Here is a 15296-nt window from a genome sequence, read left to right as displayed (position 1 = left end):
TACCTGTGGATTTTGGCCTCTAGCTCAGCCGGCCCCAGGGGGTGCAGAAATGGCCTAAAATAAATTTGCCCCCCCCACCCACCCTGGGGAGCGACCCTTGCCTACAATGTTGCTCCCCTTGCATGACGGCGCAAAAAAAGATCCCTGGTGCCTAGTGGTTTCTGCCCCCCTTGGGGGCAGATTGACCTAAAATCGGCCGATCTGCCCCCAAAGCGGGCAGAAATGGCCTAAATACAATTTGCCCCTCCCGGGGAGCAACCCTTGCCTAAGGGGTCGCTTCCCATCTCTAAAAAAAAAAAAAAAAAAAAAACATTGCCCTGCCGCCTAGAGGTTTCTGCCCCCCCGGGGGCAGATCGGCCTAATAACAATAGGCCGATCTGCTCCCAGGGGGGGCATAAATGGGCTAAAATAAATCCCCCCCCCCCCCCCGGGAGCGACCCTTGCCTACAAGGTCGCTCCCCTTGCGTGACGGCGCGAAAAAAAGATCCCTGGTGCCTAGTGGTTTCTGCCCCCCTTGGGGGCAGATTGACCTAAAATCGGCCGATCTGCCCCCAGAGCAGGCAGAAATGGCCTAAATACAATTTGCCCCTCCAGGGGAGCGACCTTTGCCTAAGGGGAAGCTCCCCATCTGTAAAACAACAACAACAACAAAAATCCCCGGTGCCTAGTGGTTGCAGATCGGCCTAATTAAAATAGTCTGATCTGCCCCCAGGGGGGGCAGAAATGGCTTAAAATAAATTTGCCCCCCAGGGGAACGACCCTTGCCTAAGGGGTCGCTCCCCTTACGTGAAAAACAAACAACAACAAAAAACTCCCTGGTGTCTAGTGGTTTCTGCCCCCCTTGGGGGCAGATTGGCCTCATAAAAATAGGCCAATCTGCCCCCAAGGGGGGCAGAAATGGCCCAAATATAATTTGCCCCCTATGGGAGCGACCCTTGCCTAACCCTTGCTCCCCACACCTAAAACAAAAAACAAAAAATAAATAAAAAAAATACCTGGTGCCTAGAGGTTTCTGCCCCCCCCGGGGGCAGATCGGCCTAATAATAGGCCGATCTGCACCAAGGGGGGGCAGAAAAGGCCTTAAAAAAAATGCTCCCCCCTGGGAGCGACCCTTGCCCAAGGGGTCGCTCTCTTATGTCCATTTCCACAAAAAAAACATCCCTGGTGTCTAGTGGGTGTTTCAAAAGCCGGATTGCAAGCAATCCGGCTTTTGAAACGCTTGGAGAGACTTCAAAGGGAAGGAAATACATTTCCTTCCCTTTGAAGCCTCTCCGGGCCTCCCCCACGTGATCGAAAGAGAAGTGCAAAGCATTTCTCTTTGGATCGCACTGGAAGCTGAGCTTCCAGTGCAATGGGGGAGGCTCTGTGACAAACAGCGCTCCCTCTGGGCTGTGTGCCGAGGACGTAATGGTTTCGTCCTCGGCACAGCAGCACTGTGCCGAAGGACGTAACCACTACGTCCTCGGCACAGAACCGGTTAAAAGAGAAATTAGAGAAGGGCATAGAGAGAAGGACTTACAAGAATGATTATGCTTACACTGCAATTAAAACACAAGGGAAATTAGCTTTAGATGCATTACACGTAGGGAAGCTTTGTATATATATATATATATATATATATGTATATATATATATATTTATCTATATATAGGACAAAGTCGCGCACTGACACTTTATTTGTGGGTACGAATGAATGTAGGCATGTGTTTCTGTTTCAGAGTAAATGGACTTTTATGTTGAATGGTCAGGACCCTTTGATTCCGGGCATCTATTATATTTGTGGACTTAATGCTTATTACCATCTTCCAAGAGGATGGTATGGGACATGTTATTTGGGGACAGTATTCCCAAAGATTTACCAGATAGAGAACTTGAAAAAGTTTCTGAAATTGACTGAATTACATCATAAGAGACAGACGGGGGAATCCTCTTCTGCGGTAGTGGGCGATATATTTGGTGTGGTGATTCCTTCATTGGGAGTCATCCTGAATTCGATCAAGATTCGAAAGTTGTCTACTATTGTGGATAACATGCTGACAAATTTTACAGGGGCAATACTCCTGATATATACTGAACTGGCTGCGGATAGAGCTATGACTCTTCAAAATCGTCATGCTTTAGACATCCTTCTAGCGAAGGACGGCGGAGTCTGTAAAATGATTAACTCTAGGCATTGTTGTTCTTATATTCCTAACAATAGTAAAGAGATAAGAGACTTAGGGCCAGATGTATCAAGCGTTTTTGCATTCGCAAATGGTGTGAATGTCCGTTTGCGAATGCAAAAATGCATTTTACACTGTATGAAAGGCATTCGAAGTGCGGAAATAAGAAATCGCAAAAATATCGATTTTTTTGCGAATGAGACACAAATTAGCGTGTCGCAAACAGCGTATCGCAAATACCTATATGATTTACCGAATCACATTTAGCAAAACGCTAACTGCGATACAGATCAGCGATTCGCACATAGCGATCTGCGTAATCTTGTTGCTATTTGCGACACGCAAAAACAGATTCGCAATGCGATGTAGCAAAAAATCGCAAATTGCGATTATTTGCAGAATGGCCATTTGCACATGCAATTTACCACAATCTGAAACCAGGTGGTAACCAGGTGCAACCTATATAAAGAGGCCCAGAATGCCTCAGCCCCTCTTCCACAGTGGCTGCACTCTACGTCATGGCGAGGAGAGTGAGGATCTTGGCAGGTTTGAGGAGAGAGAGGAGGAGACAGGAGCACATTTTCAAAGTGCGCATAACCCTTTTTGACCAGACTGAGGAGGAAATTTATGAGAAGTACAGGTTAAGCTCAGCCATGATACTTGACCTGATAGCTGAGCTACAACCCATGCTGCAGCGCACAACACACAGGGCCAACAGCATACCCACCCATGTGTAGGTATTATGCTCCCTGCACCTACTAGCCTCAGGGAGCTATCAAGGGGTCATAGCAGCAGCTGGAGGGGTATCACAGAGTGCCCTCTCTAGATTTTTCAACGCATTTCTCAATGCCATGCTGAGCAGTATAAAACTGTACATAAGATTCCCCAACACCCCACAGGCATTACAACAAACTAAAGTTAATTTCTACCAGATAGCATAGTTCCCACATGTCCTAGGTGCCATTGATGGGACACATGTAGCAATCTGTCCACCCTCGGCCAGCGAGTATGTGTATCGCAACTGTAAAAACCATCATTCTATGAACATACAGGTGACATGCAATGCCTCCTACATCATTACCGATCTCGTGGCCAGATACCCAGGGAGCACACATGACTCCTACATCTTTCGCCATAGCTGGGGAGTTTGGTGAAGGATATCTACTAGGTAATTTGATCGTTCAGAATAATGCATTGATGTAAGCATCACGTCAGACAGCAAATGTACTCATTTTACACTCTGTGCATTCAGGAGACAGTGCCTACGCAGTGCACACCTACATGCTAACGCCCTACATGAGCCCTGCAACTCCAGCAGAGGAGGTACAATGCTGCACATAGGGCTACACGGAATGTGGTGGAGTGCACTTTTGGACTGCTGAAGAGCCGTTTCAGGTGCACTACAGTATAGCCCTGAGACAACATGCAAAATTGTGGCCACATGTGCTATCTTGCACAACATAGCAACCACCAGGGGCATACCAGTGGAACTCACGGAGCCAGACTCAGATGAGGATGATGATCCCTTACACTCCTTCTTCCAGCAGACAGGACCAGTGCAGCAGAGGGCAGGCAAAGACGTGCTGACATCATGCGCAACCATTTTTGATGTAAGTAATGACAAATCCACTTAAATGAAACATATTTCAGTAGTTAGCATCTTTAGTACCTTGACTTAAGGTAAACAATGTGTCATTAGAACATAGCTATTCACAATGGGCAGACATGAACTATTAACAGTGTCACACTATTAGCATTATGGCATGACTGTATTTCTACATGTTTAGGTGGTCCCCTGTAGCCCTCAACATCACTTCTTACGTCCACGCACTCCACTTGAGTGCTCAGTGCCCTCGCTGGCACCTCAAGTAGCAGGTTCACATGCAGTACTGTGTCTGGCACTGCAACGCCTCGGATCAATCACAGGGACTGTCCGACTGCTGAGGCTAGAGGACTCCTCACTGTCCCCAACACCCAGTTTGCTGGTTGTGGCACCGCGTGCTGTTTGCATGGCATCCACTACGTTGGTAATTTGCACCAGTCCCTGTGCAATGTCCCGATTGCAATGTGCTATCTCCACCTGTGTGGCAACGGCACGACATGATATCAGGGCTGTTGAACTTGCAAGCCGATTGATGGATCTACAGAAGCTATCAAACTTTCACAGATATTGGTGATGGCGCCGACACTGGCTGACGCTCTGCTGCCGTATCTCAGTGCAGAGTTCCCCAATGGCCTGTGTCAACTCCCTGGTGTTTTCAGGAGGTCTTTGCTGTCCCTCAATCAGGGACTCCAAGTGCTTTTTTTGTAACCTGCTTGAAGTAGATGATATATAAAAAAACACGGAAGGAAAGTTGCACTCTGTATTTATTAGTAAAGATCTGAAGGAAGAAAAGAAACTCCAGCCACTCCTGCTCTGCTCATTCGCCAACTGCCAACTCTCCACATTCCAGGCAGTACCGGTGTTGGAGCAGGGGCAGCTGGAAGATACCATGTTACACAACAAAAGTAAACAAAGTGCAAGGAAAACAAAAGTACAATTACACAAATTATCTGATACATTTTAAATACATTAAAGTTTTTTTTCTTATTATTTTTAACACAATACCACACCGCTATTGCTAATGTGAGACACAAACTGTCTGTGCAGTGACTTCAAATGTTTGCATTGCAGGCGCTGCACCTTCAGCATGGAAGCTTCAAGGCCGCCAAAGATTGATGGGCCCACTCCTTCTGTGCCCTGTCTGCCTGCATCGTGGCGCCTCCTGAGGGGAGTTGACTGACGCTGGCGCTGGTGCAGGGACTGCTGTCTTCCTGTGGGACTCGCCTCTGGTGGTGGTGTGGGTTCGTGTTCTGGCATTGTTAGGGTTTGTACACAGCAAAGAGCATGTCCCCTCTCACTGCACTAGTGGGTTCTGTAATAGCTCCCTTTTAAACTTACTATTGAAAGCCTTTCTTGTTATCTCACCTTCCCCCCCCACCAGGCTTCTGTGTATGTTGTTTAATGTGCTGTTTTGTTTACACATTGGGCCTTGCTTTTACCAAGGCTTCTTTAAAACACTCCTCTCTAGGCCATGTGTTAATCCAACTCATTTGCATAATAACTGAAACTCTGCACAGCTTTCAAGAACATGTGCAGCATGTGAGGACCACACCCAACTCTTCAAACCACACCCAGCTCTGCACACCTTCCAAGAACATGTGCAGCATGTGAGGACCACACCCAGCCCTTCAAACCACACCCAGCCCTGTCTATAAAAGGCATCCCCCGAGCCTCACCCAGTGCTTGTGCTCGTCTACCTCCCGCTTACCTGAGAACAGATCCCTCGGCGCTGGCACTCCTGCTCTTTACAGAATTTCATTGACTTCAATGGGCGCAGCTTCTGGCTCTTCCTTCTTCCGGTTTCCGGTTCCTCCTTGCTTCAGCCTCTCTCCTATGAGTAACCTGCAAAAGAGAAAGAAGACAAGGTTAGACTGATCAGTATCTCTTGCCAGCAACAAGTAAGTGCAAAACCTTTTATTACCTGAAAGAACTTTGACAACAATTTCTGGATTCGTGTATAGACAATTTGAAACAAAATACCTTCCACGAACATTGTGATTCAAACTCTTTGTTACAAGAATATTTTGCAGAACTTTGTGAAGCAAACATTGTTTTTTCTCATGGAACTTTTAAGAATCGAACAGTGGAAACCATTAACAGCAAGGCAAACAGTAAATCAAGGACTTGCACAAATTACATGCTGTATTTTGATGTAAAAGTACAGTATTTGTTTTATAAAAGATTCTGGAAATATGGGAAAAAAGTTTTACAGTAATAGAAAACACATCCCAGAGCAGTAACACATTCCAAACCTGGAAACTAGAGACCAGGATCCAAGAGGTACTTTTAGAAGAGAATTTCTAATAAATAAAGGGATAGTCAGGAACCCATTTAGGAATAGGTTGCACTTATCTGTTCTTTGTTTATGTTTCATTAGGCACCAGTTTCTACAGAAGTCAGAAAGGGCCGCAGATTTGTGCAGCACTTCAACAGTGGAAACGCAAGAACGGTGTTGTCTCTCTTTTTTTTATTTTATCCACTTCCCCCCTTCCCTTGAGCTTCTGTTCTTAGTGCACTGTTTTAAAAACTAGTGTGCTGGAACAAGCAGTTTCAGGGTGGGGTCGGATTGTCTTCAACCTCCATCAGAACTGAACAAGAACTCAGGTGAGCTGGGCTTTGACAGAAGCACAAGCCTTTAAAAAATTTCAGTTCTGGTGGACGATGAATACCGGGGAAGAAATAGAGGGCATTGTCGTCACGGATATGGCGCAGGCCCTAAATGAGGACTTGGCTCATAATGAATCAGTGTCTGGCATCTTGCAACATATGCAAGAGGAAATAGAGAGATTAAAGATGGAGAATACCTCTTTAAAACAGGATTTAAGCAGGTATAAATTTAGGGGATCTCAGTGGAACACAGCTTCTACGCCTTTGTTTAAAACCTCCTCAGAGACAGGGGCGCCATCAAAACATACAACTTTGCCTTCCCCAGTTGAGGTTACTGTTAATGTTCCTAATGTTGTGCCCTTAGCAGCACCTGAACGTTTTCATGGAGATAGTAACAAATTCCATGTTTTTATCAATCAATGTCAATTACACTTCATTTGTAAGCCACAACAGTTCCCTACTGATGATACGAAAGTGGCATTCGTCTTGTCTTATTTGGGTGGCACAGCAGCCAATTGGTCAATTCCTTTCGTGGATAGAGATGATCCCATCCTCCATAATTGGAATCAATTTAAACGTACCATGACCAGCCTTTTTGCAAAACACACTTTCATGCAGGCAAGTGATAATGAGCTTTTAAATCTTAAACAAGGTAACAAGGATTTATTGACCTAGCTCACTAGTTTTAATCGTTTACTCACCGAGACACAGTGGCCAGAAGAAAAGCGTGTCTCCCTTTTTTATAAAGGTTTGAGAGACGAGTTAAAAGACGCGCTGGCTCATATCGTTGATTTGCCAAAAGACTATTCAGACTTTGTAGATTTAGTTGTGAAATTAGAACATAGACTAGGAGAAAGAAAGGGAGATAAATACAAACTGGAATCACGGTTAACTTTTATTAGACACGAGAAGAAAGACACAGATAATAAACTCCCTGAACCAGAGCCTATGCAAATAGGGACACTCAGAGGTCCACTCACATCAGAGGAAAAAGAAAGAAGGAGAAAATTTCAATTATGTTTATATTGTGGCAGGTCACTTTGCCAGAGAATGTCCAGTAAAGCCTAAAACTCCACGAAAGGGTGCTGTTTCCTCCACCTCCTCAACTGAATCGGGAAACGATTAAGCTCGACAAGGGGAGAGGTTACTTGTTCGAGAAAACATCTTAATCAAACCTCTAATGCTGCAGCCTTCAGGGTACCGCACATACCTAGACATTTCATAATTCAGGTCGTTTTAATTGTTACTACCCAAGTGAGGCATTCTCTCCCTGTCCTACTGGACTCAGGCGCGACAGGAAATTTTGTGGATAATAAGTTAGCTGAAATCTTAGGACTTCCTATGTGCCTAAAGCCTTGTCCAGAAGCAGTATGTGCAGTGGATGGGTCAGAATTGACCTCTGGATTAATCACAAAACAAACAAGTCCACTTGTTATGGTCTGTCAGAACGGGCACACAGAGGTGATTAGCTTTGATCTGATAGATACTCCTAATTTTGGTTTGATTCTCGGGGTACCCTGGTTAACAACTCATAACCCAAAAATTGATTGGGTGAATAGAACTGTTACTTTGGATTCCTCTTTCTGTAGAACCAATTGCTATCAAGAAGCAGGTACAGAACAGAGCACAGTATTACACTGTGCTAGTGTTACACAAGATGAACCAAGTCTCCCTCCTGAATATTCTGACTTTAAAGACGTCTTTGATCCAGTAAAGGCTAGTGTGCTGCCCCCACATCGGTCTTATGACTGCCGTATAGATCTTATCCCAGGGGCCCCTTTACCTAATAACAGAGTATATGCTTTGACTGACGAAGAAACCAAATACTTAAGAACCTACCTAGATGACCTACTACAGTCTGGGTTCATCCGTCATTCCACATCTCCGGTGTCATCTCCACTCTTTTTTATCCCGAAGCCGGATAAATCCCTGCGCGCGTGTATCGATTATAGAGGACTAAATAAGGCTACAATAAAGAATAAATATCCTCTTCCTCTAATACCTGTGTTGTTGGATCAATTAAGACATTCTACTGTATACACTAAACTAGATCTGCGGGGAGCTTACCACCTGGTCCGAGTAAAAGAGGGGGATGAGTGGAAGACAGCTTTCAAGACAAAGTTTGGTTTATTTGAGTACACAGTAATGCCCTTTGGGTTATGTAATGCCCCTGCGGCCTTTCAGTTCTTTATAAATGAGGTCCTACACGAATTCCTGGACGTTTGTGTCATAGTATACATAGACGACATCCTCATTTACTCTAAGAACTCAGAAGAACATACCCAACATGTTCGTGCAGTATTATCAAAGTTAAAAGAAAATCATCTTTTTGCTAAGTTAGAAAAGTGAACTTTTAATGTCAACAAGGTGGACTTTTTAGGATACTGCCTGTCACCTCAAGGAATAACTATGGATGTAAAGAAAATCAGTGCTATTGCTGATTGGCCAGAACCATCCTCTGTAAAAGATATTCAGAAATTTCTGGGTTTCGCCAATTTTTATAGGAGGTTTATTGCACATTTTGCAGACATTGCGGCCCCAATAACTACCTTGTTGCGGAAAGGGCAACGATTTCTTTGGACTGATGAGGCGGCACACGCCTTTCAACTCCTAAAACAAAAGTTCACTTCAGCCCCAATTCTGAAACATCCTGATCCTGACTTGCCCTTTTTTGTTGAAGCGGATGCTTCACAAGTAGCTTTAGGAGGAGTTCTCTCTCAACGAGATGCAGTAGATGGCCAGTTACATCCTATAGCCTTCTATTCCAAAAAGTTATTGCCAGCTGAACAAAATTACACTGTGGCTGAAAGGGAACTACTAGCTATCAAAGTAGCCTTTTCAGAATGGAGGCACCATTTAATGGGAGCCAAGTACCCAGTTACAATCTTTTCTGACCATAAGAACCTACAGTTTTTTGGATCACTTAAAGCACTAACACCACGTCAGATGCGCTGGTTAATTTTTTTTAGCACATTTGACTTTGTTATAACCTATAGACCAGGTGCACAACAAATTCAATCTGATGTGTTATCTAGATACGGACATACCTCAGACATGAAACAAGATAAAATAGGAGAACCCATTATTCCTCCCCAAAAGTTGTTGGCACCAGTACAACAGAAGGATTTCATCACAGATCTATATAATGCACACATGCAAATAGCACCTCAGGATTGGTTAAAGGATTCCCATAACACAATACAACGAGGTTTATTGTATCACGACAACATGCTGTTGGTGCCCACTTCTGAATTACAAACACAGGTGATAATTTGGCATCACGCCTCACCCTTGGCAGGTCATCCTGGTTGGGTAAAAACCCTGGAAAATGTGCAAAAACACTTTTGGTGAGACACTATAAGAAAGGACATTAAGCAATTTGTCACTACCTGTCCAATTTGTGCAAGACATAAATCTTCTCATAAGGCTCCTGACGGCTTGTTAATACCAATGCCAACACCCAAACAACCTTGGCACACTGTGAGCGTAGACTTTATTGTAGGTTTACCACCTGTAAAATCCTTCACAACAGTGTTGGTTATAGTGGATTTTTTATCTAAAATGCCACATTTTGTACCATTACGGAAATTACCCACGGCGGCAGAATTTGCCGATATTTTTATAAGGGAAATTGTGCGTTTACATGGTTTGCCAAGCAAAGTGGTTTCAGACCGAGGGAGCCAGTTCAACTCCAGATTTTGGAAAAAATTATGTGAAAAACTGAAAATAGATGTGGCCTTATCCACTGCTTTCCACCCAGAGACAGATGGACAGACTGAACGACTGAACCAAACCTTACTTCAAACGCTACGTTGTTTATTGGCTGATTATTCTAGTGAATGGTTGGAAGCTCTCCCTGTAGCAGAGTTTGTTTATAATAATACTGAGCATTCAGCTCTACTTTGCTCACCATTCTATTTCTTGCAGGGGTATCATCCAAGAGCTATACCCATTTTGTTAGAAGATTCCCTGTTGCCTACAGTAACGGATAGACTAACGAGGTTAGGTGACATACAAGACAAAGCCAGGAAACATTTATTAAAGTACAAGGAAAGCATGAAAAGACAAGCAGACAAACACAGGTCTGAGGCCCCAATGTATAAAATTGGTGACAAGGTATGGCTCTCCACAAAGAACCTAAACATAGAGGGATCCCGAAAGCTGCAACCACGTTTCATTGGACCCTTTAGTATAACTGCCATAGTAAACCCGGTAACAGTAAAATTAGATTTACCAAAAGAATATCCAGTACATACTACATTCCATGTGTCCTTGCTTAAGCTGTACAACTCAAAAACCCGACCTGAACCACCACCTCCACCCATACCAATTAAGGGAAATCTGGAATATGAAGTGAAAAGCATAAAAGACTCAAAAAGAATTAGTGGACGTCTGTTTTATTTAGTAGAATGGAAAGGATATGATGAATCTGAGAATTCATGGGAACCAGCATCATATGTACATGCCCCACAGCTGATTAGACGGTTTTATTTAAAAAATCCAGGAAAACCCCGTCCTGTAGGAGGGCCTTTAAGGGTGGCAACTGTTAGGGTTTGTACACAGCAAAGAGCATGTCCCCTCTCACTGCACTAGTGGGTTCTGTAATAGCTCCCTTTTAAACTTACTATTGAAAGCCTTTCTTGTTATCTCACCTTCCCCCCACCCCCTAGGCTTCTGTGTATGTTGTTTAATGTGCTGTTTTGTTTACACATTGGGCCTTGCTTTTACCAAGGCTTCTTTAAAACACTCCTCCCTAGGCCATGTGTTAATCCAACTCATTTGCATAATAACTGAAACTCTGCACACCTTTCAAGAACATGTGCAGCATGTGAGGACCACACCCAACTCTTCAAACCACACCCAGCTCTGCACACCTTCCAAGAACATGTGCAGCATGTGAGGACCACACCCAGCCCTTCAAACCACACCCAGCCCTGTCTATAAAAGGCATCCCCCGAGCCTCACCCAGTGCTTGTGCTCGTCTACCTCCCGCTTACCTGAGAACAGATCCCTCGGCGCTGGCACTCCTGCTCTTTACAGACTTTCATTGACTTCAATGGGCGCAGCTTCTGGCTCTTCCTTCTTCCGGTTTCCGGTTCCTCCTTGCTTCAGCCTCTCTCCTATGAGTAACCTGCAAAAGAGAAAGAAGACAAGGTTAGACTGATCAGTATCTCTTGCCAGCAACAAGTAAGTGCAAAACCTTTTATTACCTGAAAGAACTTTGACAACAATTTCTGGATTCGTGTATAGACAATTTGAAACAAAATACCTTCCACGAACATTGTGATTCAAACTCTTTGTTACAAGAATATTTTGCAGAACTTTGTGAAGCAAACATTGTTTTTTCTCATGGAACTTTTAAGAATCGAACAGTGGAAACCATTAACAGCAAGGCAAACAGTAAATCAAGGACTTGCACAAATTACATGCTGTATTTTGATGTAAAAGTACAGTATTTGTTTTATAAAAGATTCTGGAAATATGGGAAAAAAGTTTTACAGTAATAGAAAACACATCCCAGAGCAGTAACACATTCCAAACCTGGAAACTAGAGACCAGGATCCAAGAGGTACTTTTAGAAGAGAATTTCTAATAAATAAAGGGATAGTCAGGAACCCATTTAGGAATAGGTTGCACTTATCTGTTCTTTGTTTATGTTTCATTAGGCACCAGTTTCTACAGAAGTCAGAAAGGGCCGCAGATTTGTGCAGCACTTCAACAGTGGAAACGCAAGAACGGTGTTGTCTCTCTTTTTTTTATTTTATCCACTTCCCCCCTTCCCTTGAGCTTCTGTTCTTAGTGCACTGTTTTAAAAACTAGTGTGCTGGAACAAGCAGTTTCAGGGTGGGGTCGGATTGTCTTCAACCTCCATCAGAACTGAACAAGAACTCAGGTGAGCTGGGCTTTGACAGGCATCTCATCTGAGTCCAGGTTATACACTGGCAGAGGTAACAGTCTTGCCCTGCGTCTAGTCGGAACAATACTGTAGGACTCACTGGTATTTGAGTCAGACTGTGGCTGTGTTTCTGCTTCCACTACTTTTTCAGATCCTGCAGCAGCAGGGACTGAGTCATCTACAAGGACAATGTGCAGCATGTGAGTTCTAGCATTTGTCACAGATTTCCACAGTGTTGCTTTAAATGTACAATTAAATTGTGTCACCCTGAGTCATTTGTGGTGTTTCTCTATGTGGCTGACCACTATCTTTCTTTTTATGTTGTGTATTCACCCTAGGGTTGTGTACTACCACTCCCATAAGGCACTGTTGTGTTGTATGTAAGATGTGGCATGGACTACTTTTCACTGTGCATCAAGCTATGTTCTATTTCCTAAGGGGCATGTGTACATGCACATGTGGGGATTCACATAATCACTGGCCTTACCTTTGCTGGTGCTGGGTGTACCTGAGGTATCAATGTCAGTTACACCACTGACAGCTTCTGGCAGCAATGTGGACTACACCAGGTCTTCGATAGGGATGGACAGTGTGTGGGTGGATGGTCCGCCTCCGGTGCTCCTTGCCTCCCTAAGCCTAATGGCCACCCTCTCCTTGGCACTGGACCGCAAGTCGTACCATTGCTTGCGTATCTCCTCCACAGAGCGCTGAGCAACATCCACTGCGCATATTTTTGTCTGGTTGTCAGACCAGAGTTTCTGCTTCTCACTCTCAGGTACTTGGAGTGAGTTTTTTCCAAATAGTCTATAATGGTTCCCAACAACCTCCTCAATGAGCACCTCCAATTCTTGCTCACTGAATTTATCTTCCTTTTCCTATCTCCCTTCTCCTTCCCATTTCCAGCATTGGCCATGTTGCAGTTTGGTCCTGGCTTACTCACAATGCTGACTCCCTGGTGCTGGGCTGTGTTTCTCTCCCTGCTCCTGTAGGTGTGGCTCCTGGAAACAGCATGGGCTGACTCACTTCCTGGTTGTGATGTCATCAGGCTGTTCCGGTATGCCGTTTTCGCTATTCGCAATTTTCAATTACTGAATCGCAATTTTTTTTGCGATTTGATATTAGCATCTCACAAATTGCGTTTGCGAATTTTAAGAAATCGCTATTAGCGATTTTCATATTTAATACATCACTTTTTGCATTTCTTAAATTGTGATTTCTTAAAAATTGCAATTTGGAAGTCTCTAACTGGAATCTTGATCCATCTGGCCCTTACTCACTAACCTGACTAACTCAAGTAGTGATTTAAAGGAACTGAAAGAACCAGGCGTTTGGGAAAAGGTTGGAAAGGGGTTTGCTACAGTGGGAAAGTGGCTTAGTAATATCTGGAATGGGATGCTATTAAAAATTGTACAGGGAATATTAATTGTAATTGCTTGCATATTGGGAATATGGGGATTATGTCAATTGTGTCAAAAGATGAAATTGAAAAGTTCTAAAAATAATCAGAGGAGGGAAGAACGAACCAGGGAAAGAAAGTTTAGGGAAAATTTGAGGAGTAGACAAAATGTAGAGGAAATTGAATTATGAAATTGTAGATGGTAAAAGAAGTGTGATAACATATTTAGTCATTAGAGGAGGGATTGTTAACGCAAAAGTCCTAATAAGAAAGTATTAATGAATGTTTATGTATTTTGAATAATGAAATTAGTAGAAAATGATTAACGTAGAAAATTAATGTGCACGTTTGAAATTGTGACCTCGGAGAATGGCCACCAGTATTTACGAATTGTACTAAATGAGTGATTAATACATATGAAATATTGGAAATGTATTGGAATGATGTAGTAATATGTCATATTGAGAGTTATAACCTATGCTTTGCAATAATTTTAAGCTTTAACTTAGCGAGTGTCTTGACCTAGTATTGCCAGACCTCATGCAGAAGCTGTATTTCTTAACGATCAATGGAAAATGCTGACAAAATGAACTAACCATGAACTGCTCATAGTTTAATAAAAATGCTTAACTGGAGCTTCTTATAAGACACGACGGACAGGAGATGATGATTCTAGAATTGTATCAAATAGTGTGTAATATGCGCTAGATGTGCTTTCCCAGGACTCGAACTGACTGGAGAAGAAGATGCAACATTGTTGATACCTGACGAGCCGGATGATGAGAACATCGTAAAGCGGACCAATCAACGACATGTGAACTGTGAAATATTAGAATTCATAGATTTGATTTACGAACATTATTGACTAGGGTAATAACTTACGAATAATTGACCAATTGGAAATTGGGGGATAGTCTGGGTGACTTTGATATACCAATGTGACAGACCAGAGAGGAGCAGATGCTAGATGTTAGATGTCAGATGCTAGGGGAGCGAGAATGCAAGATCGTAAAGGTGATTCGAGATTCTGTCATTGGGCTCATAATCTCTGATTGAGAGCCTGATTTGATGCTGATCGACTGATGACCTGAGGACGAAGATTGACTCTGTTGCTGACCCGTACCGAGGATAGGTAGATATGACAATGTGACTGAATTGTATTTTTGCGCCTTTTCTTTCTAAGTACCAACTGCGCTGTCTAAATGTTATTCTTAGCTAGATGTTTTCAAAATTCTTGTTCCTAAATTGTTTTGTATGAAGTCTCACATGCTGATGCTAATCTGGGTTATATGAGGGTTTCCTACATGACAACTGACAGATTACAGAGACAAATGGTTGATGGACTAATTTGCTGAACTTCATGATTAGAAATGATTTATTGTCTTTGTTTCTTCTATTGACTTATGTTAATGCTCTAGAATATACTCTGATGCAAGTTTTGATTAGGTTATGTTTTTGGCGTCTTCTAATATGTTAATGCTGTTCTGGTTTGAATTGAATTGAGTTTGAATTAATCTCATGACTTAGTATTGTAACTAATAGCAAAATTAAATTACTAAAACGTATACTGAGGTGTGGTTATTCATGGCTGAAGAGTCATGGTGTGATGTTTATTGTTTTTATTGATTATTG

At 43.0% G+C, this 15296-nt stretch overlaps 1 protein-coding gene across 2 annotated transcripts in view; it reads right to left on the bottom strand.

Moving 5' to 3' along the window:
- SLC25A46 (solute carrier family 25 member 46) overlaps positions 1–15296 on the bottom strand; it is a 225300-nt gene that overhangs the window by 150011 nt on the left and 59993 nt on the right. The window contains exon 1 of one of the 2 annotated variants that reach the window (XM_069226449.1): positions 11370–11389. The exons of the other annotated variant lie outside the window; for it this stretch is intronic. The gene's annotated coding sequence lies outside the window, so the exon portion shown is untranslated. Of the gene's footprint in view, positions 1–11369; positions 11390–15296 lie in introns of those variants that run through there. 2 annotated transcript variants of the gene reach the window in all.

Source organism: Pleurodeles waltl, chromosome 1_1 (assembly GCF_031143425.1).
Source record: "Pleurodeles waltl isolate 20211129_DDA chromosome 1_1, aPleWal1.hap1.20221129, whole genome shotgun sequence".
Lineage (NCBI taxonomy): Eukaryota > Metazoa > Chordata > Amphibia > Caudata > Salamandridae > Pleurodeles > Pleurodeles waltl.
This window is presented reverse-complemented; position numbering and strand designations above follow the sequence as displayed.